At 37.0% G+C, this 24,734-nt stretch overlaps 1 long non-coding RNA gene across 2 annotated transcripts in view; it reads right to left on the minus strand.

Annotated features, from left to right (window-relative positions):
• LOC143647866 (uncharacterized) overlaps positions 1-21,676 on the minus strand; it is a 67,074-nt gene extending 45,398 nt beyond the window's left edge. Inside the window, exons 1-4 of one of the 2 annotated variants that reach the window (XR_013158218.1) lie at positions 21,540-21,676; positions 20,213-20,330; positions 12,068-12,102; positions 9,021-9,276 (exon numbers count right to left, since the gene is read on the minus strand). This is a non-coding gene — a long non-coding RNA (uncharacterized LOC143647866). Of the gene's footprint in view, positions 1-9,020; positions 9,277-12,067; positions 12,103-20,212; positions 20,331-21,539 lie in introns of those variants that run through there. The other variant, XR_013158219.1, reaches the window with a different exon arrangement.
• Positions 21,677-24,734: the final 3,058 nt, after the last annotated feature.

Here is a 24,734-nt window from a genome sequence, read left to right on the forward strand (position 1 = left end):
TATAAAAGCTAAATTTCACATCCTTTATGTTACAGAAAGAGAAACCTGATATAGATGTAATTTTAGAGCATTACAAATATATGTAATTACCCAACCTATCTATGCACATTTACCTGAAATCTACTATGAAAAGAACCTATATCAGGTGTTACTGTGAATGCATTCTCCCATATTTTGTTTTCTACCAAAATATTGTGTAAAGATCGCAGGCTATGTGGTAGATCCCAATCTTTTTGGTCTTTGCGTTTCTTTACACTATTTAAAATTATCAAGGATCTTAGAAAATTTTCATTTATTTGATTTTATCTGTGGGCATTTATCATATTAGAAATTAAACCTCAAAAGAAATTTTAAAAGAGTTTAATTATCAAAAATCCCAACAACAAACTTTTAATTTTTAATATATATAAAACATATTTTTTACGACAAAGAACTACATTTTTCAAAACCAAAAAGAATTTGTGAAAAGGATGGTGTACTGGTTTGAAAGTATAATGTACCCCAGAAAAGCCATATTTTAATCCTGATTCAATCTTGTGGGGGCAGCTGTTTCATTTAATCCTGATTCAACATTGTAGGTGGAAATGTTTGATTAGATTATCTCCACAGAGATATGATGTGTCCAGTTGTTGGTGTATCCTTTTAAGTAGATGAGCTGTGACTTCACCCATTTAAAGTGGGTCTTGATTAGTTTACTGGAGTCCTTTAAAAGAGGAAACATTTTGGAGAGAGCTCAGAGTAGAGCTGACGTGGATGCAACACTTGGAGGATATAGACATGGATGTTTGGCGATGCTTGGAGCCCAGCAGACATCACCATGACATGTTAAGCAAGCCAGAACCTGGAGAGAGCCAAAGGAAGCCAAGAGATGAAAGCCAGCCCCAGAGAAGCAAAGGGAGGAACCTTACAGCAATAGAGGCTGAAAGCAGCGGAGTCCAGGAGCAAGGGATCAGCAGATGCCAGGCATGTGACTTCCCAACTGACAGAGCTATTCAGAAAAGCCATCAGCCTTTCTTGAGTGAAAGTAGCTTCTTGTTGATGCCTTAACTTGTACAGTTTCACTTCCTTAGAATGTAAACTTACAACTTAATAAACTTCCTTTGTAAAAGCCATTTCATTTCTGGTATATTGCATTCTGACAGCTTAACAAACTACTACAGCTTGCTTAAAATTTTGCAAATCTCTTAATGTCTGCCTTAATAGAACACAGCTGGATTCTTATATCTTCTTCTGCAAACCACTTGTTGTGATAGAACATGTCATGTAGCCTGTGGAAAATGCCATTGTACACTCATGAAACAATGCATGTGGAAAGGCAAAACAACATCTTAATATTTTTATGAAAATCATTTTGATTTTGTGTACCACTGTGAGGGTCTCAGGGACCAAACTTTGAGGTCCACTGTCCTGGAAGACTTCTCTGGCCTCTTTCTGCTCTCTCACTTGAAGAGTAGAATCTCATTTGTGTGGTTAGGGGAGGGCATTGGGCATGTGTGATTCAACCTCTTTGGTCCTCTTCTTGGAGAGGCAGCCTGCCTTCAGGAAGCATGTCTTCTGCTCCTTTAGGCTGTAAATTTCCAGCTCTGCCTGTGACTCAAACGGTAAAGTTAAGTCTGGGATGTAATATTAGGAAGTTCATTGTTGCTACATTTCTTAGCAATGCCAGTTTTTGAGGTGGTAATTTGATCTCCACCATTCCAACTTTTATGGCTTTCTCTTAGTTTTTCCTAAACTTGTAAAAAAAAAAAAAACAGATAATATTACTAGACCCATTCCAAATTCCTACATCAGGATTTTTCGAGTAAAGGAGAATAAAAAGTAGATAATTATTCTAATTTTAAAACCATCAGGATATGTGATACAGATTAAAAAGTAATTTACTTTCTGTAAAATCTGTTTTGTTGGTTTATAACCCTTTTGTCTCAAAGAGCTTTGCTTGTTATCTCTTCTAATTTGCCTTCTAATAAAATGCTAACTACCAAGTATTAAAATCTTACCGTGAGGCAGGTTCATTTCTAAGTGTTTTACACACATTGTTTTACTTCATCCTCACAGCAAGTTGAATGTTGTCATCAGTATTTTAGACATGAAACAACTACAATTTGTTCAAGGGCCTCAGATAGTAAGCAATTGGGCCGTGATTTAAGGTTTGGTTAATTGTAACACAAAACCCAAGTCTCTAACCCAAAGAACACATCCCTTTCTTGACTTTAGGCATCCATTGAGACACTACTGAGTCTGAATTATAATCACCAGTGTCTTCTCCCACTAGGTGGGAACAGGATTTCTCTAATTTTCTCTCTTTGCCCTCCCGGAACTCAGTATAGTACTTTTTCCACAGCTGCTTAAGTCATCTTTGTTGTTTAAAGATTTAAAACCCTTCAAAGGCAGCAATTCTGTTCTACTCATTTTTTGTTGCACCCTTTCTACCCAGCATTAGGCTAGAAATGTCAAATGTCCTTAAATCATGTTAATGGTAAATTAGGTAGGTGATTTGGTGAAACTGATTTCACTAATCACGTATAAAAGAACCTTTCTATTATTTGTAGTGTAATTTTGCCTATTAAGGAAAAATGCAGCTTTAATTTCCTGTGATTATTTACTTATTAATTCATTTGTTTACTATAAGGAATGTGACAGCACCGCATCAAAAAGATTTTATTGGATTTGCTTGATTTTTATAACTTTGGCTACATTTGTTATTTGGACCTCTTAGCTGACCTCAGACATTTATGATTTATTCATATGGGCACCGGTGTGGTGAACAGGGGTGCAGTGTATATTTCTACAAGTCTCTCCAGCACATGCCACAATGTATATTGCACAGTGGGCATAACTTTCCATCCTGCTGTGAAGACTGGGTGTTGATATTCTTCCTATGAGTCAAGAGACTTAGCACACTGTACACAACATGCAGAAATGCTGAAGATGTCAGAACCAGGGACATGCTGCCCAACACTTGACAAGCGAGTGTTATTAGCATTGGTAATACGGACTACCTGGGTCAGTCTGCAAAGGACCCTCAGCTAAAGATCATTTACATTCACTGCACACAAAGTTCAAGCCTGGCTCCTAAATGAGCCAGTTTCAGAGAAGACAATGAAAACCCTGACAGTAAGCTGAAGAATTCGGGCAGAAGTCCATTCATCCTAATTAAAAGAATCTCTTCAGACCTGCCTCCTGGCAATTAGCACAGTTGTGTGTGGTCCCATTATTTAAACTGACAACAGCAATCTTAGGTTCTACTGGCTCAGGGGGCCCTCTCTCCTCCAGAACTCCACAGTCCAGCTCTCCTCTCTGTAAATAGATTCTCTTTGACTTGCAACAGCAAACACTACGAACATTTGCATTTCACTCATTACTTGTACTGCTGCAGGCTGAGCATGACCCTGTTGTAGAATAAATCCAGCTGAAAACTGTCTAATGACATTGGCTACATAACTATTAGATATCCTTGAAACATACTTCCTAGGACCAAACGAAAGAAATCGGATATTTGCACCATGGGAGTAACTTGGTCTGATCTCGTTTTTCATTTCTCATAGCAAACTTCTTTCTCCTTAAATGCAAATTATAAGAACTTGGCTCTTGTACACATTAAGAAGTCAGTGGAAAGGCTACCAAGCTCTGTATTAGAAAACATGGTGGGAATTTACAACAGTTTCTAATATACTTTTCTTTTTCCTTGACAATTATGATTTTGACAGTTGAAACTTGAGGTATGTAGGAATGGCTGGCAATTAGATTTGACTGTGGAGTTAAATAAAATAGCTCAAATTATGTTTTAAAATCTCAACCAGTGACCTTTCTTTGACCCATCACATTGTGTTACCTTCCATCACATTACTGCAGTTTCTCAGATTTAAAGGAGCCCAACCCTTTCTGTTTCCAGGTCAGATACTAATTTAGAAATTTGGTGTGAAGTAATGATGAATAATGGATGAACTGACTTTCTGAATTGGAGTCCCAGATTCTAAGGAACTTGGGGAATCTTCAAAGCCAGCTGGAATATGTGAACTTGACTGCTAGGGAGAGAGGCTCATCTGAAGGAACCATTGGCCACTCCACTTGTCCGGTGCTCTACCTGCTATCGGTTGGAATTTGCCGTGTTTTAAGGAAAACTCAAATTATCGCATGTTAAATAGGTGATATATTTGTTTTTAAATTCTATTTGTATCTATAAATCCTGCTTTGGCTTACCTTTAATGCACAGGACCCTGGTTTAGACTTGGAAAACACAGTCTATTGCTTTCAGAAATCTTTGATCTGCCCGTGGTATCAACCATAATCCCATTTCTGCCCTGTGTTTGATGTTCATATAGGCATCACCTTTTAGAGAGAGTTTGCTCTTTAATGAACAAATGAACCAAGTTGAGATTTAGTCTTCAGAAGTCTTGTAGTAGTACAAGGCAGTTGAATAAATACAAATCTTCATGGGAATATAGGATTATCAGAGTTTGCTTCAACAAATTAAGGATATTAGGTGATTCAGGAATTCTTTTTTAATCGTAAGACTTTTTTTGATCATCCAAATCTTTTCTAATTTTATTTCTTGATAAAGCCTTCCAAGGTAGCCTACTAGAGCTGGTCATTTTGGAGAGTAGAAACTGTGTGATAGTGCAATTAGATGATTTGTAACTGGTTAAAAGATTCTCCACAAAAGGTAATGATCAATGCATTCAAATCATCCAGCTCTAGGGTTTCTAGTGGTATTCCTGAGTCCAAGCTTGCCAAAATTTTTAATCTATGGAAAACATAGAAGGTATTTTAATAAATTTGTAGTTGACAAAAAGATAGGAGAGAGAGTGAATATACTGGATGACAGAATTAGGAGCAAAAAGAGCTTCACAAGCTGAAATAATGAGCTAAATCTATCGAAATGAACCTTAATAAAGAGAAATCTGAGGACCAGTGGGTCCAAAAATAGCCTCACAAGTACATAATGTAGGAGCGTTTATTTAGCAGAAATGTGTGTAAAAAAAGGGAATTTGCTTCACAGCAAGTGCAATGTGAGACAAAATGTGATGTGGCTGCCACAATAAAATTGCAATCTTAGATGCATTTGTAGACACATAGTACACAGGGTAGAGAAAATGATGGCATTGCTCTCTCTAGTGTGTTAGTTTGAAACTGTTCTGTACCCCAGAAAAGCCATGTCTTAATCCTGATCCAATCTTTTGGGGGCAGATCTACTGTTTAGGGTGGAAACCTTTGATTAGATTGTTTGCATGGTGATGTGACACACCTAATTGTGGGTGTGGCCTTTTGATTAGATGAAGATGTGGCCCGCCCTTTCAAGGTGGGTCTTGATTAGCTTACTGGAAGCTTTTAAAAAGGGAAACATTTTGGAGTTGTTTGCCAACTACATCATAGATGCAGACAATTGGAGATGCTTGGAGTGCTGACAGAGAGAGCGAACATCTAGGTATGGACATTTGGAGATGTAAAGCCCAACAGATACCACCATGTGCCTTCCCATGTGATGCTAAGCAAGCCAGAACCCAGAATTTTGCCTCAGAGAAGATACGTGAAAGGCCCCAGACACTTAGAGAGACAGCCCCTGGAATCAGAAGTAGAAAGCAATGGAGCCAGGAACAAAGCACAACGGATGTTGGCCACATGCCTTCCCACGTTGCAGATGAAACCCAGATACCATCTGGCCCTTTCTTCAGAATCAAAGTATCTTTATCTGGATGCCTTAGTGTGGACATTTTAAGGCCTTAGTAACTTATAACTTAATAAATCCCCTTTATAAAAGCCAACCCATTACCGGTATATTGCATTCTGGCAGCTTTAGCAAACTAAAACATTGAGTTTTTCACAATTTTTGAGACAAAAACAAACTAGGGCATGATACACAACAAGCAACATGATGCTATATGTGCAAGAGTTAAAGCTACTAGAGAAATTTGACCAAGAGATAAGAAGCCTCAAGTTAATTTGATGCAAAGATTTGTGGGAAATGTCAATAGGAAGAAGGATAAGACTTTCTCTTGATGACTTCAGTGAGGTGAACTAGGAGCAATGGGTAGTAGTTATAGGGAGATGAACTTCAGCCTAGAACATGAAATGGCTTTCTAATAGAAGTGGCAAAAGATGCACAAGCTGCCTTGCTGAAAGTGTTCAGATCGAGTCTACATGATTACTTTGAAGACATGTTGTAGGGAAAATTCAGAGGGGCAGTTCGAATCGGTAATTGGCTGTGACCCTTTTCCCCTTGAAACTCCTCATTATAATGAGAATGTACCCATATGAACAAACCTAATAAATTTGAGCTTTAGTGAGAAATTATAAATCCATTATATATAGGAAAAAGTTATAATATAAAGGTGATGGCACAGTAATCCTAAGGAGTTTCCGTCCCTGGAAATCTTTAAGAGTGGGATAGATAATTACAGAAGGCATCTGGATCAGATATTTTTTTTATGCTATGGTTTTATATCTGCTAGAAATCTGTATTCTCTCCTTAAAATTATTGTTCATCAGACTTTTTCTCTAACCTTTATGCTGGTAAGTAACCAGATGTGCACAGTTCAGTTTATGGTATGAAATGGGCTTCTCATGACCTTCTGGTCACACCAGGAAGGTCTATACTTTTTTCCTCCTTCCTGCAGGTTGCTTCTCATTTTCTCTTATCTTGAACGGTTTGAAGGATGTGAGTTAAAACATACCATTTCATCTTTATTAACGTTTGTTATTATCCATTAGGAAAAGCCCCTCACAAAGCTAAGATTAAGGTTCTTTGACATTAAGTCGTGAGAAGAAAACTGTGGTGGGATTATTTCCAGAGCACAGATAACCAGTTTGAATTGGAGTTAGATATTTTTGTCCCACTCATGCTAATGTGTGAATGTTAGAAGAAGAAACAGCAGAATACAGAATCAAGGTTAGGAAGGGGTGCCAACAGTCAGAGAACTGTTCTGTGGTAGTCATCCCAAATTTCCCAATCATTAAAATTATCTGAGGAGTAAGAATTATTTGGGGGAAGTCTCTCACTTCTGTACCTTTGGAATGGGGCTAAGGAAGGTGTGCTTGTAACAAGTGTCATTAATGATTCTTTTGACCAGCAAGGAGAATGCTAGCTAGACAATTTCAAAGCAGGAAGCTGCAAGAGACAGACCCAGTACAGAAGTTAAAAACTGGGCTGCTGTATTCCAACAAAGATGTCACAGAATTGATCGGCTAATTTATGCTGGGAGTGCCACCTAAAAACTTTATTTTTAGGCCTTTAGCTTGTAAATTATTGAATTGGCTTATGTGTTCTATATCCATGAGAGAATTTATTCACATGCATTTTGGATAGAGAGTCAGGTCAAGTATTTGCCTTGTATGAATCTATCTTATTTCTTTCAATATAAACAAGTGTTTCTTCCTTTTTTTAATGTAGCAATCAACCCCCTAGTAGATGATATAATGAACAAAATGTGCCTTTTCTTCGTGAAGGAAAACAAAAGAGTACCACCAGCTGCTTGACAGTGATATGTGGGAAGAGATTCAGTTGAAACTTGCTTGCTCCTCCCCTCCTACCAACTGCTTCTCCTGTCCTTGTTCCTTCCTTCTCCTATCTTTTGCAGACGGCTATCTGGCATTGTTCTCTTTCAATTCACCTTCACCCCTATGGGTAAAATTACAGCATTCAAGAGTGCTTGAGGTAACCGTTCTTCTTTTTCCCTTTACAATAAAATTTAAGACGAAAACTTGAATTTGAAAGGCTATATATTGCAAAAGCTATCTTTCAATTAATGCAATTTTTATTCCTGATTGTTTTCCTCACAAAAATACACACAATTTCAACGAAGAAAATTTTGCTTTAAGCAACTTGTTTATACATTGGAGGGATTTTCAGTGCAAAAAGAAGTGTTGTAAACTCTGCATGACTGTGAACTTTTCACCAGAAGTTGTTTAATTCTCAGGAGTCTTTGATATTTAGTAAATGAAAGAAGGATCTCAAAGTACTGCAATTTCAGGGTTGACAGAAGAGAAGAAGAGAAATCTAGACACTAATGTTAATTTCCTCTTTTACCCATACTTTTTAAGAGGGGATATTCAAAAGAATAGACCGATGGGATTATGAGATTAAATAGGGTGGTTCATATTGAGAAATGACACAAAGATGAAATTGGGTAAAAAATAAACCTATTTATTTTCCCGCTGTTTGCATTGAAGTTCACATCACTTTGACTGGTAAGGGTTTAGGGGATAGGATCCTCTATGCCCTTCCTGCCAAAGACGTTATTTCCCTCTCACTATCTATGTGGATATTCTTTGTATTTGAGGAAACATTACAGCAATATTCTTTTAGATTACTTGAAGGTCAAGAAAGAGCTTAAACCCAGTTCTATGGCTCACATTGTTTCATGGAGTCCCTCCTTTTCTATTTCTATTTCTTACCATGTGCAGATGCTCCTTTAATAGTTTTCAGGCTATTTTGTATTCAGTCATATCAAAGGAATACTTTCCTGCACAATTTTGGTAATATTGTTTAAAAAGTCTTGGTTAAAACTTACTACACTCCATCAATTTCATTATTCCAATAAGTCTTTTGAAAAAATGTTGCTTATTTGACTCTATTGTTTTAAGAGGATCCCATTGATATATAACATTTTAATATTATTTTCTTCTAGAAACTCTCAAGTTTCAATTAATACTTATATTAATGTTTGATATTTAATGTCCATTTATACTTTACACATCAAACACATATATTATACATATAGCTTTATTTATATATTATTATATTTAAATATAATTTTATTTGATTTGTTCTTATGTAGAGGTAAATAGGGCAAATAGTAGTCACATATAGGCACACACATAAATTAGGTAATAAATCTTATAGATGAGTGAACTGAGATGTAGTGGGGGAGATAAAGTGATTTACCCATTGTTCTATAGTTAGGAAGCAGTTCATTTGGTTTTCAGACTCAGATTTATTGACTCCATGTCCACTGCTATCTATGCTTACTGTTTCAGTCTGCCAAAGCTACCAGAATGCAATACACCAGACACAGATTGGCTTTCAGTAAAAGGGGATTTATTTAGTTAACATATAGTTCTTGAGTGGAAAGGCAGCTAACTTTCCACTGAGGTTCTTTCTTACGTGGGAAGGCACAGGGTGATCTCTGCTGGCCTTCTCTCCAGGCCTCTGGGTTCCAACAACTTTCCCAAGGGTGATTTCTTTCTGCATCTCCAAAGGCCTGGGCTGAGCCATGAGTGCTGAGATGAGTATGCCGAGCTGCTTGGGCTGTGCTACGTTGAGCTCTCTCATTTAAGCATCTAGCCAATTAAATCAAACAACATTCATTTCAGCAGCACTTCCTTAGCCTATTGCAGATGTAATCAGCCACAGATGAGTCTCACATGCCATTGGCTCATGTCCACAGCAACAAAGCTAAGCAGCTTCACCTGGCCAAGTTGACACCTGAACTTGACTACTACACTTACATTAGTTTGTCTAGTAATTACCATTATTGTTTTTCTTTTTAATGTATTGTGTAGCTGATTTGCAGTTCTCTCATAATTTTTTGGCATCTTTTTCTAATTCATCTAATTTTCAAGCTATTTGTGGCCTGTTTAATGAATTTGGCAATTCCCTCAAACTCTATAGTTGGTCAATATTCACTAAACTGGAAATTTTTCCATGACTTTTTTCAGGTTGGCAACTCAAAGATCAATTTACTTAATAGATAGCACTGTTCTAACAGGTGACTCTGAATAAGTCACATCTAGCTAGTTATGAAAATTAGCCTTGCATACAAAACAACACAAACCAACACAGATTTTTAGCTTATTAAGTTCTCCAAACATTTACCAGTTTGGATAATATTGGGAAAATTATTAAAATTTATGAAATATCTTAAGTCCATGAACATTAATAGAGAATACACAATAGTAGAGGATACATATTTCACAGTAAATCTGAATATTATTTTCAAGTACATTTAGTAAACTGAACTACTAGAATTATTTACTGATCGACAATTATGAAGGATATAGTGTGGGGTAGTGGAAAGGAATGTATTTTTCCTTCAAACTGTTTCTGGGTTGGAATCTGGACAAGCTGGACTTTCCAAAGCAGTGCAATTTTTCTAATTTTATTCAATCTCTGCGTGTAAACCCTCCCTTTTTAAAATGTAAGTGGTAACACCCACTCTATAGGGGATTAAATGAACTCATATAAGTAAACAATGGTTGAGTTTCCTCATTGCTAAAGCAAATACCATGCAAAGAATGGGCTGGTTTAAACAATGGGAATTTATTGGTTCATGGTTTTGAAATCCAAATCAATTGTTATCAAGGCAATGAAGACTGGCATACTTGGGCTGGCTGCTGACTATCCTTGGTCCTTGGCTCCTCTGTCACAGGGCAGTGCACAATGCAGCCTCTCCTGGCCTCTCACTTCTCTTCCAGTTTCCATTGACTTTCAGCTTTTTTTCTCTTTGTGATCTGCTCTATAAGGTCTTTCATAATAAGGTTAAGACCCATTCTGGGCCCTATCTTATCTGAAGCAACCTTATCAAAAGTTCCAATTAAAAATGGGTTTACTGGCGGGCCACAGTGGCTCCGCAGGTGGAGTTCTCATCTGCTGCGCCAGAAACCCGAGTTCGATTCCTGGTGCCTGACCATGCAAAAAAAAAAAAAATGGGTTTGCACCCCTAGGAACGGATTAAGTTTGGGAACATGATTTTCTGGGGTACAGAGCTCCAAATGACCACAGCCTATCACAAAATAGTTGGTCAATAAAAAGTAGTCCACTTCTTTCCCTTGTAGTTGCTCTTCATCTGCTTTTATTAGCATTGTTCTGAGATACGGCAGGGGAAAGGCAGGCCACAGAATAGAAGTTCATGTTATGAAGTCACCTGAAATAAGGCTATTAGGTGGGCCACATTTTGATTTATGGGATCTTAAAAACTAAGCAGAGAGATTTTGTCATAATAATAGCTAATATTTATTACACATTTACTATGTGCCAGACATTGTTTTAAATGCTTTTAATAGATAATTTTTAATGTGTTACTCATTTAATACTTGTAGAAACACTATGATATAGATATTATTTCTATCATTAATCCCATTTTACAGAGGAGGAAACTGAAGCATAGTGAGTTGGACTTATTTGCCAAAGGCCTCATAGTTAGTGTTTTGCAGAGCTGGGATTCAAACTCTAACAGTCTGGCTTTAGAGCCCAAGCTCTTATCTCCTCAGACCCCGGTATGGTGTAGGTAGGAAAATGAAGGTTTTAGATCAGGGGATTGGTATAATCTATATATGAAAGCTATACATGAAAAGTTGCAAATGAAAAAAATGTATATAGGGGAAGTGAATCATTCAAGTGGGGTTATTGTAATAGAGACTTGCTGAGTCAATGGGGCTATACCCTAAAGTGGGGTTATTTTAATAGAGACTTTGGCAATTATGCAGTCTGCAAAGATGAAAGTAGTTCTGTATTGTTCCAAGCCTAATTCTAAGGCCAACTAGCTGGAAAGGTGGTGCCATCGGTGGGGAAGTTAGGACAGGTGGCAGTTTTGGAGAAAAACACAATTTCTGGCTTTTAGCACATAGAATTTGATTTAGGTTTAGAAATTGTGAGTCTAGCACTTGAAAAGAATTGAGATGGATAAAAAAGTTTGTGAGTGATTAGGAAAGAGGTGATAGTGAAAGACATGAGGATAGATGGACTCTCCAAGGGAGAGACAGAAGAGAATAGAGCAGATGGTAGAAGGAGTGGGTTAATTAATAACACGACTAATGGCTAGCCAAGGGTTGCCAAGCAAAGTACCTGCCAGATTTGTTTAAACAACAGTAGTTGTGTTTACACTAACAATTTGCTTAGCCAAGCTTACCCACCCCCACCCCCCACCCCCAATATAGTTTGTGAAGAATGGGTCAATTTGGATTGGGCGTTCTGGATTTGGCTCCCTTAAAGCTCTTAAAATAAGAGCTTTAAGGGAGCCAAATAAATGAAGGCTTTACTAAATCTTCCCTCTTCCTGGCCATCACTTTTCTCCTTTTATTGAATATGGTCCCTTTATCTCCCCAAAGGTACCATTCAATTCTCATTTTTTACCTTATATATCCTGAAAGCTTTCTTTTGCTTTTTACCTAAAGGGCAATTAAAACAAAGTTAGTGGCTCAGTATTTTACTCATCCTGGATTGAACAGTCCTAATTTATTAAAGGGCTTACATTTACCTTCCTTTTTTTTAAATCACATTAAAATACTTATAACATCCCTTACTCATTCTGAATTTCAGAGCTCTTAGCTTTCCCTGGAAATATCAGTTCACTTTATGTATCTGTTCTAGTTTGCCAGCTGCTGGAATGCAACATACCAGAAACAGAATGGCTTTTAAAAAGGAGAATTTAATAAGTTGCTAGTTTATAGTTTTCAGGCCAAGAAAATGTCCCAGTTAAAACAAGTCTAAAGAAATGTCCAATCTAAGGCATCCAGGGAAAGATACCTTGGTTGAAGAAGGCCAATGAAGTTCAGGGTTTCTCTCTTAAGTGGAAGGGCACATGGCGAGCACAGTCAGAGTTTCTCTGTCATCTGGAAAGGCGCATGGTGAACATGGTCAGGGTTCCTCTCTCATCTGGAAGGATACGTGGTAAACACAGCGCCATCTGCTAGCTTCTCTTCTCCTGGCTTCTGGTTTCATGGAGCTCCCCTGGAGGCATTTTCCTTTTTTATCTCCAAAGATTGCTGGCTCGTGGACTCTGCTTCGTGGTACTGCAGCATTCTCTGCTCTCTCTGAATCTCTTTCATTCTCCAAAATGTTTCCTCTTTTATAGGACTCCAGAACCTTACCAAGATCTGCCCAAATGGGTAGTGACATGTCATCACCTAATCCAGTTTAACAACCACTCTTGATTAAATCACATCTCTGGGGAGATGATCTGATTACAGTTTCAAACATACACTATTGAATTGGGATTATTCTGCCTTTATGAAATGGGATTTAGATTAAAACATGGCTTTTCTAGGGAACATACATCCTTTCAAACCAGTACAGTGTCTTTTTTTGTTTTGGTTTATATACCACTATTTTACCCCCTCACCCTTCAATTTTAGGACAGAAAAGAGGTTACTGACACTTTTTTTGCATTTCCTTTAGAAATAAAAAGTGTTTATACTCAGAACAGTCTTCTTCCTTCTACATTATATATGCTATCTTTTTCATTTTATAACTGTTTAAAATATGCTTTTTACATTTGACTTTCCTGATTTAAGTGTATTCAATTAATCAATGTTATCTTTTCCATTTTTTTAATTATTTAAAATATGCTTTTTATATCTGACTTTTTTCTGATTTAAGTGTATTCTATTAATCAATGCTTAATTTGCCAAATGCTACCCATAACAGTTGCCCTCGGATGCTAGTTTTTAAATTTCTTTCCTTTGCTTTTATAAATTGAAAATGATTTCTTCAGAAATGGTCATTTTTCTTTTTTGCTTACCTTCCCTCCATAAATCTTTAATGATACTATGTTGCTATACCATGTGATTCAATATTTTTGTTATTAAATAATAACCTATCACATTGCTGTACTTTTGAACTAATTACTGATCTGAGAACCCTCTATTTTCATTCTTCTTTTCAAACTTGCAGGCTGGTTTTTAGCTCCTGGTATCACTTTAGCCAAACATCTGCTTCTTCATAATTGAATTGCTTGTAGAGTGCATGTCACGTGTTTCCTTTTCCATCAATTTCAAATGGATAGAGTTCCATTTTGCCCATTTTCATGGAAAAGAGCTACTTTGATTTACCTTTGGACTTCAGATCATGGGGTTGGAGGTGTTGACAGAGGAAGGCCCATCTAAAGGAACAGTGCTACTATTAGCATTTCTCGTTCGTTTGCAAACTGTGACATGATGGAGCAAGACGTTGGGCAGCTACTGGGTTAGGCTTTGAAATTTATTAGTGGATCCTGATCTATGGTCGGAATCCTCTGGTTTATGGCAGCATTTCCTAAAGCATATTATGAAATGTCGTAATATTATCATAGATGTTATAAATAAAAGTTATTTTGGGTTTAATGAAGTTGAGTAGATGCACCTGCTGATTTCTGAATTCTCAGTATACTCATGTATTGTGACCTTCCAAGAAGATATTATGTGATGTTGTCATCTCAAACCTTTCTGTTTCTTCTTGCATTTGTTATGGGCCATGTTCCAGGGGACCACGTTCCAGAGACGACATTTTTGGAAATTCCTACTTAGGATTTATATTCCAATATAAGCATTTATAGTGGGTCCAATTGTGTTTTCCATTGGCATTCCTTGATCCCAGGTTAAAATTGTGTAATTTATTTAGGCTTTGAACATATGTTCCAAACTTCTTTTAATTTCTGCATTTCCTAGTGAAACTGTGGACTACCAGCTTAAATGTTATTATCTTTTATTTTGTAAGTTTCTTTAACATTTGGAGTTTTCATAAAGTTGCCTAGTTCCTTTGTTTTTTTTTTTTTCCTGTAAGAGGAAATTACTGACTTCGATATTGAAAGATTACTTTCACTGAAATTGTCACTAAATGTATTCATCTGTACCTTCATTTTTTCAAAAGGTATTTATTGAGTGCTTACATTCAATCATAGGGTGACCAGTGATCACTGACGGTGACCTCAGTGAAACTGAGGCATGGAACTTTCAGACTAAAACCGGGAAAGTCCTGGTCAAATTGGGACTCTTTGGTCATCCTTAGGGAGGTAACAGTAAATAAGAGAGATGAGGTTCTTGCTTGATGGAACTTGCATTCTAGTGAGGAATATCAGTAAGAGACAATAAATAATTAAATAGGTTAGAGAGTAGCAAATCACATGAAAAGATCAAACAGATATTTTGATAGAGTTGGCAGGAGTAGAGTATGGTGGGACTTCTAATGTAACTACCTTAGAAAGAGGGTTAGGAACGGGAGCTCTGTGGAGGAGGCAATTTTGCTGAGAGCAAACGATGAGATTAAAAACAAAAGTGAAAACAGAGAAATAAACAGACACAAAACATCTGGGAAGGGCATCCCAGACAAAGGAGATAGCATGTATCAAAGCCTTAGGGCAGGAACAGGCACATTGTATTCAAGAATAGAAGAGTTAAAGGGGATACTGGCAGGGAGTTTGGTAGGGGTCAAATCATATGTCATAAATTATGTCATGAATTATGATTTTATTGTAGGGATAAAGGGGAGTAATAGGAGGATTTTAGTAAGAGAATGACATCATCCATTTTGAAATAAACAAACATTTTGATGATTGGGTAAAAAATGAACTATAAGGTTAAAAACGGCTATGTGGAAGTCCAAGTGATAGAGGATAGTGTTGCAGAGAGAGGTAGTAACTATGGAGAGTGAAGTAATTTGGAAATATAATTGATAGGAATTGGTCATGGGAAGTTGTGTCTGGCCATACACTTAGGATTTAGGCCAGATCAAATGAATGGATGGAGGTGTCATTTACTGAGGTGGATAATATTACAGTAGGTAACACTTTAGTAGGGAGGGTTTGTGCAGATCAAGATTTCTGATCTGGAAAAGTAAAGCTTGAGATGCAGGTTGACATCCAAATGGAAATGCCAAGTAGAGAGTTGGATATTGAAATCTCGGCTTATTGGAGAGGTCAGATAGTAAGCCACATATTTAAAATCCATTAGTTTATAAACAGTATTTAAGGTCATGAGAGTATTAGATACCGCTTGTTGGTGAATTTAGAAAGTGAAGCAAAGAGGACTCAGAACTGAGCCTTGAGACTCTTCAACATTTAGATGTTGGAAAATGACTCCATCAGTAAAGCCTCTGAAATTAAGGATTATCTAAGGAATACCAGAAACTATCTTAGAGAGAGTATATTTAGATTCCTGGTGATCAGCTAAATGAAACTTCCTTCTGAGGGTGTTCTATCTACTTAATATGCCTTTATTTGATATTTCTATCAAATATCCTATTCAACTATAATTTTATCTGAGCTGATATATCTTCTAGAAAGGAATAGCTTCTTAGATTAGGTATAAGTATAAAAATCTAATTTTGGTAAGAAAGAACTATGGCTCCAAGAATGCAGTGGGTCTAAAAGAGCACCCATGAAGCCTGAAAAGGTCCACCCCTATTATTGAGGCTTATATATTTGATGTTTTTCAAATAAAATCCATTCAACATAAACTGCAATTAAAATATAGATATCATTCCTTAAAAATGTATAAAATAGAGGAAATACGTCTTGAAAGGACGTAGATTCTGTGTTCAATATTGACACGTAGCCTGGGAAGGGTTTCCTCGGGAAGGGGCCTTTGGGGTCTAACACAAATGTGCCTGTTCTTGGCAGATGTATCCCTCTTAAGGGAAGAGATGAATCATCAGAATATTAAAAGTTGATGAAAAATTCCTTACAGACATGTAATTTCCTTTTTTGCATTTAATAATAATTTTGGAAATTTCTGTAGTTTTCTCGAGTAGCTTTTTTCTAATGGGAAGAGAAGGCATCAACCAGCAATATATCTCTTATAGAAAACTAATAAATAAATTGATATTTTGTATAAATCTGTCTCCAGGACTCAAGAAAAAAGAGATAATTTTCTCAGCTCTGTGTAATTCTCTGAACAAAATGTTCAGATTTTGAACCCAAGAAAAGTGACAGACCCATCGCTGAATGGCAAAACTTCAAGTGATGTTATCTGAAAGTTATTAGTTTGCTTCTCAGCTGCCTTAACCTCAGTCTCATTCTTCCCAGGCATCTGATTCAAAGTATGTTTTGCAGATCTGCCTTTCAAACCTGTTTTCTCTTTCTGGTCTAAGATGTGTTGTACATTTTGGATTCTGGTCACTCCCTTATATTGAATTTTAACTGTCCTTTACTTCCTCAGACTCACTCTCCCTAGGTTCTCACTCAATCACAAAACTTTGGATGCCCAAAGCAATGCCAACTGCATTCTGGGGCTGGCTCTGTCTCACCTTCTGTCTGCCTCAGATACTGTAAATCTCAGCCTAGATTCCATGCTCTCCAGCCTTAGGAAAAGGCAATTACAATCAGCTTTCATTTAGGGCATTCTTCAGTTTTCTGTAAGTTAGTGTTGAGAGAGTTTTTAGAAAGTATAGCCAGCCTTCTGGATCTTGTATTCCTTGAGGTGATATGAATTAATAACCCTTGAAATGCTGAGCTCAGCTCCTATGGAGACCAGACTCAAGGTCTAGCTTAAGAAAGTGTCCCATCATTAACTTGACTTGAAGATACAGACCCGGTTCCTGTTATTAAGGGCTCTCACCTATTCTTCATTCGTCAAACTATTCAGAGGCCCTATTCATTCAAAAAAGACTCTAACTTTTAATGTTGTAATAGAATAAGATTTTGTTATTCTTTCATCCCTGGAAATTTATTTTACCCTATCACACCATTCCGTTGGAAGTAACATATCAACTCCCTGAGAAGATTAAAAAAAAACAAAAAATACTGAGTTTCAAAAGCTGCGGACATTGCCTAAAATAATAGAATTAGAAGAACATTTTTGACACAAAATTTTTTTAATGAAGTAACCTGTCATATTCAGAGATAATATGATTATGTATATAAAATATCCCAAGGAATTTATAACTCTTAGAAATATTAAATGGGTTTAACAAAGTTGGATACAGTTTTTTTCATGCATCAGTGGAGATGAAAATTCTATGGTCTCAGGAGAAAGGGAAATCTACAGGACTGTAATACAATGACACCAAAGGAATAAATCAATAGAAGATGCTGGTATGGATCTCTGAGAGTAGTCCCTAGCTCTGCCTCCAGGGATTGGGTCCTGTGGTGAAATCAATAGAATTACCCAATAGATTCAAGGATATGAAACCTGTGCTCACTTCTTAACTGGAAGTCCTGGGCATGACAGCCTTGTAGATTTTCCTGTGTGACTATGATGTGAAATCTCTGTGAAAGATGGTTTCTTGGGATGCTGAGTCTGGGTTTTCTAGAGAAACAGAACTGACAGGATATACATAGATGTATATACTTAATAAATTTTATTATGGGAAATGGTTCATGTGGTCGTGGGAATTGGCATGTCTGAAATCTGTAGGGCAGGTCTCAAGTTTAGAATTCTGATGAAGGTTTTGGTGATTCTCCAGGAGAAGCTGGCTGACTGAAGTAGAGATAGAATTTCTTTCTGATGCCTGAAATCATCAGCCTTCAACTGATTGGATGAGATTTCTCTCATTGCTGAAAGCAACTTCCTTTTGTTAATTGTTAGGTGTAATTAGCCATAGATGCAATCAACTGACTACCGATTTAAATTCACCAAATACCCTCACAGTAACCATGAGGCCAGTGCTTGTTTGACCAAACAACTGAGCACCATAACCTCACCAAGTTGATATAAAAAACTAACCACCACAATTTGCAAAAAGCTGAGAGGGCAAATGGGTAGACTTGGTGAGGTGTTCAAGGAGAGGTTGAAGAGTAGACTGTGCAACCGGATATCTAATGGGAAAGTGTATAATCCTGCAATTGTAGGTGTAAGGGGACAATAATGGCAGAGAAGCAGATGTAATCATAAATATTTCAGCAAATGCCAGAGTGGGCACATGGCTTCCAGAGACCATGCAACTCTCCTGTCCAGATACCTTGATGCTATGAAGCCTATGGAATGAAGATACAACCCACAGAAAGAGGAGAGGAAGAAGTCCTGAGATGGATTTTCTAACTAAAGTTAAATTTTCTACTACCAGGTAGAATAAGGACTCAAGATGAAAGCTGAATTCATTTATACAAAAATAAAGTTAACTGCTTTTGTTCCCCATGAGTTTGGTCTGACATATCATATCCACTGCATTATTTTTGCAATGAAGACTGTGCTAGTTTGAAAGGATGGAGGTACCCTAGAAAAGCAATGTTTTAATCCTAACCGCATTTTGTAAAGGCAGCTGTTTCTTCTAATCCCTATTCAGTGCTGTATGTTTGAATCTTTAATTAGATCATCTCCCTAGAGAAATGATTCAATCAAGAGTGATTGTTAAACTGGATTAGGTGAAGACATGTCTCTACCCATTCTAAGTGGGTCTTAATTACTTTATTGGAATCCTATAAAAGAGGAAAGTTTGGAAAAGGAAGGAGACTCTGAGAGGACAGAATGATGTATCCATGAGAAGCAGAGAGTCCACCAGCCAGTGACCTTTGGAGATGAAGAAGGAAAATGTCTTCCGGGGAACTTCATGAAACAGGAAGCCAGGATAGAAAGCTAGCAGATGGCGCCATGTTTGCCACCTGCCCTTCCAGCGGAGAGAGGAACCCTGACTGTGTTCGCCATGTGCCTTTCCATTTGAGAGAGAAATCCTGAACTTCATTGGCCTTCTTGAATCAAGGTATCTTTCCCTGAATGCCTTAGATTGGATATTTCTATAGACTTGTTTTCATTGGGACATTTTCTCGGCCTTAGAACTGTAAACTAGCAACTTATTAAATTCCCTTTTAAAAAGCCATTCTGTTTCTGGTATACTGCATTCCAGCAGCTAGCAAACTAGAACAAAGACTTTCCCAAGGCATTCTGCAACATGCCATACCTCTGCAACAGGATTAGACAGTGAACTGTCAGAAGAGCAGTGCAGTGTTCCTGTCACGTTTTTATTTAAAGTGTTTAAAGAAAGGTGCTGTGATAAAGGCCATATTTGCTATTGAATAATGAATGAATGATTAAATGACTGTTCTTTAGCTCCAGATGCGGTAAAATGAAACTGAGAACATATAAGGCAATGGCAATGACGTTAATTATCATCATCTTACTTTAGGCAAAGTAACTCTAGAGTTGGTAGGCACTGGCTCAAGGAGCAATGAAATGCCCTTTAACATTTCTGAGACCTAATTTTATCACAAATATCAGAGTGATAGCTTCGTATGTCTTTAACTCCTTTCTAGCCACCTAGTTATTAATGATAATATAATAATAGTAACTAGCATTAGTGGTAAACACAAGTATGCCAAACTTAGTTTTAAGGTATTTCACCTCATTTAAGATCTACAGCAATTCTACAAAGTAGCAATTACTATAATTCCCATTTTGTGGATGAGGAAAATGAGACAGAGAGGTTATGTAATCAGAAACCTACAGCTAGTTAGTGCTAAGATGTGAACTCTGGGCTTGCTTTTAACCATTATGCTATTTTGTCTACAGATAATGGAAAATATATTTGGAAACCATTTGTCTATAAGTTTTGATTTTAAATATTAAGTATTTAACATTTATAAAAAATTACCTGTAATATATATCTGCTTCCGTATTTGCCACCTCCCTCTTCTTTCAAACTTATCTTACATAGCAGAGAAGAAATACTTCTTCCAAGGAGATAACTGAAACCAGTGAATGTGTTGAAGCTGTTGAGGGCAGAGGAAGAAAGTTCTGTCAAAGCAGGTCATCTTCCAGTGACTGCAACACTTTGTCCTGCTGATCATATCTGGGCTGCAGTAAGTGCCAGCAAATGCCAAAGAAAGCATCTTCACTCCTGTAGAACCACTTGGGGTCACACTAGTTGATTCAAGAAAGTATCAAACAAACATCCCTTTCAACTCTTGTGACTTTCAATGCTGTTGTGTATGGGAAGTGGCTACTCCAGTAGAGAAACTGTTTCTCCTTCATTCCTATCATACTTGTTCGGGGTGCTATTACAGACTAAGAATCTCATTTGCTGAAATGGATGGTATATCATTTCAAAATACTACTTCATGCAACATTTATGCCCTCTTTTTCTTCTTAGCTCAAAATAAGACTTTAAATTATCTACTACAGTGCTTTACAACTTCACCTTGTGAGTTTATCTACCACTTTCCTTATAATATACAATTCCCAGCAGTACTGTAGCTAGATATGTGTTATGTCAGGCATATTTTTCTGGAAATCCTCCCCATCTACAGCAGTATGGTTCTGTCTATTCCTACTTGAGTATGCTAAATTGGCCACTTTCCCTCTGAGCTCTCTCTGCTCTTTCTATCCTGAGGGGATGCTGTATTGCTCCTGAGGTAGAATTTCTTTCATAAAATAAAAAACCTTTTCTGAATGTGATGCTGATACTTTAAGGCTTGGAAGTCAATATTGCAGCTATGTCTCAGGTTCCCCCAAACATTATAGCATTCCACTTCTACTCTCTAGCATTTGATGTGTGTACCAGAGATGATTACCCTCTCCAACCTGCCCCAACCCTTTCTTAAAAAGTTCTTCTGATCATAGTATAGCTGAAGACCAAGGGTCAGAAAATTATAGCCTCTGGGCCAAATGTGGTGTGCCACTTTTTTTTGCAAATAAGGTTGTTTTTTTTTTTTTTTGGTAAATAAGGCTGCTTTTGTGCTATAACACAGTGTTGAGTAGCTGCAACAGAGACCATTTGGCTTCCCAAACCTAAAATATTTACTGTATGATTCTTTACAGAAAGTTTGCCATTTCCTGGTGTAGACTATTGCCATGACCCTCTTATACACTATTCCCATAACCCATATGACCAGTGGCCATTGGACTAGGGGAACCTATCTGGAAGCTTGTGTCTTCTAATCAGATTCTCTCCCCCAGGAATTTATGATGAGTATACTCACATGGTCCATCTGTAAGCAGAGTTTAGGATCGGGGCCATATAGAGATTAAAAATTGAAATCATTCTGAAGAAAGAAACAGATGTAAGATTGTACTTTCCTGAGAGAATGAACATGTTGGAAATAACAGCTGCCTTGGCTCTTGCTGACTTTTCTGTTCTTGGTTCTAATCTTTCCAAAGTCCAGCTGCATATTTTGACCTTGGACTTCAGGTGATAACACCACATGATTCCAACAAATTTCCCTTTCCCCTTAGGCTCATTTTGTGACTCAGTCAGTGAATTTTGGCCTTAGGTACACATTGGATTTTCATTTAACATCCTTTATTTTATAAAGTTTGCTTCATTTTCCAGATTTCACAACTGTCTTCTTCAACAGTAAACCCAAGGAAAAAGTATCTGACAAAAACACAAATTAGATTGGCAATTACATTGCAGGGAGGGAAGGTGCTGGTGGGAGAATATGGTCAGGAAATGATACTCCTGTGGTAAGTTGGAACTTTTATCAATGTAGAAAATGTATGTTTCATTATCTTTACTTTTGTGCATATGTGACAGTACAGGTTGAAAATCTAGTGCTTTATTAATTTCACAATATACTGCTTTTTACAATTTTTTTTTTTGCCACACTAAACAGACAATGCTGATTTTAACTTCTTTTGGATTCTCCAAATTTATTCCTAAAAATAGAACACAAAGAAGTGAAAACAAAAACCACTGGGCTTTGGAAGGCTTTTCCAAGCATCTACTTAGCCCAGATCTTAAAATGACACTTTGCTTAAGGCAAGTAGATGCAATGTCATATTAGCCCTTTTCTTCTTTAATTGATATCATTAGTATTTTACTCTGAAATTTAAGTCTCAAGAACTGTTTTAAAAGCAAGCAACATAGCAAACAAACAAATAGAAATGAGTAAGATCATTGTGAGTCATAAGTCATCATTATGTCACTATTGGGTTTATTCTTTCTTTAGAAATTGGATGTTGAGTTTTTTTGTTCCTTGATAGAAGCAGACACCTAATCAAACATGGCCAGTGAAGGAAGCAATGATGTTTAGAGAGCATCACCCTTATTAATCTTTGGGTGCTTTCAAACTTTTGTAGGATTAATAGAATTTATACCTTTTCTTCTTTGTGACAATATATGGTGCTGACCTTATAAAACATTTTAAATTACAGTGAATGGTTTATTTAAGAAGTTTTAGGCAAATTTCGTGGGCTGTTTGAAAGATTAAACTTAGGTTGAGAGAAGCCTCTTTGGTTCTATAAGGAACCATCAGGTTTGAGAACTTTATCCAATGTGCTCTTCACTCAGTAGAATGCTTTTTAATGGAATATCCTATTGACCAAAGAAATAATAAAACCTTTTTTTGATGGTTAGGTTCATTGTCAACTTGGCCAAGTGATGGTACCCAGTTGTCTGGTCAACAAGCACTGTCCTAACCATTACTGTGAGAACATTTCATGGACTTAAGTCATCAGTCAGTTTATGGCACCTATGGCTGATTATAACTACGATCAAGTAAGGGGAGTGTCTTTCGCAATGAGAGAAGGCAATCAGCCAGATTTAATCCAATAAGCTGAAGACTTTTAAGGGAGAGGTGATGACCTCAGCAGCCAGAAGAGAGAACTTTAGTTTCTACTTCAGCCAACCAGCCTCTCCTGGAGAATTCATGCTAAACCTTCATTGGAGTTGCCAGTTTGCAACCTGACTTAAGGAATTTGGACTCATGCAGCCCCACAGTTGTGTGACACACTTTTATAAAATCATATTTATAGATATTCCTGTTGGTTCTGTTTCCCTAGAAAACCCTGATGAATAGACATTGTATCCACAAATTTTCAAGAAATTTGAGGTTTATTCCACATTACTTCACATGTACCTTATAGATTGCAAGATGTACAACTTTGTTCTTTTTCTTATAAATCCAGTCTTATCTTTATTCTCAGTAATTTTAAGCAATGTGTTTTAGGTATTTACATTCTTTATATTTATCTGCCAAATTTATTTAATTCTTTTACAAGCATTGAGTTTTCTATGAGCTAAATACTGTTGTACTTTACAAATGCTAGTTCATTTAATCCTCACAACCCTATGAGGTAACTGTTATAGCTATCACTGTTTACAGAAGAGGAAATTGAGGCACAGAGAGGTTAAAGTAGCTTTCTCAAGGTCAGTTAGTCAGAGGAGGATGCAGGACTTGAATTTAAATCCTTCAACACCAAAGTCAATGCCAGTAACCACTCTCGTACATCGAACGCTTGCCCTAACTTTATTTTGGAGAGACAGAATTTAGTCATTGGAAAATATCTCTTACAATACTTGTTCTATAGAATCAGACAGGCTATCTTAAAACATCATGTCAAAATAAATAGACTTATAAGTCAGTGAGCTCTCTTGCTCAGTGATTCAGTCATCTACCTTTTCTAAGAACACTACTCTTCAGGGAAGAGCAAGAGGAGAATTGTGATTGTAAAAATGTCAATGCTAGTTCTAAGCATCTTCTGTTTGGAGACTAGATTGAGGTTTGAACAAAATGATCTGATAAGCCATCCCCTATTCTAAACTACTTTTCTGGGCCTGATAAGAGATAGATTTACTTCAACCAACCCAATTTCTTGTATTACCAAATAGCTTCAAGTTCTTCTATACAATAAAGACAAATGTGCCCAAGGTCTTAAAGAAAAAGCAGTTTGTTTCTGAGGATTTTTTCTCCTAGCCAACAGTAGGAATCTGTTTTGTAGTTTCATTAATTTAACTTTTTTCTTCATTGTAAATTTAAAAGTAGGCTGACTTAAGTTTGAGTAGAACACTGTTTTAGTTTGCTAAAGCTGATGAATTGGAATATACCAGAAATGGGTTGTCTTTTACAATGGGGATTTATTAACTTACAAGTTTATAATTCTGAGGCTGTGAAAATGTGTAAATTAAGACATCAACATGATACCTGGACTCTGAAGACCAGCTGTTCATGGGAAAGCACATTGTGCATCTACTGGTCTCTCCCTTCTCTCCTGGGTTTCATTGTGTTTAGCTTTTGGCATATTCCTCTCTGAAGTTCTGAATGTTTCTCTCTTTTAGCTTCTGTCTCTCTTGGCTTGGGTGTGTCTTTCTCTAGAAGCTTTTCCCTCTGGGCTTCTCTGGCACTTTTTTCTGTGCCTTTTCTCTGTCTTTTTTCTTCTTATAGAGGACTCTAATA

This window comes from Tamandua tetradactyla, chromosome 10 (assembly GCF_023851605.1).
Source record: "Tamandua tetradactyla isolate mTamTet1 chromosome 10, mTamTet1.pri, whole genome shotgun sequence".
NCBI lineage: Eukaryota > Metazoa > Chordata > Mammalia > Pilosa > Myrmecophagidae > Tamandua > Tamandua tetradactyla.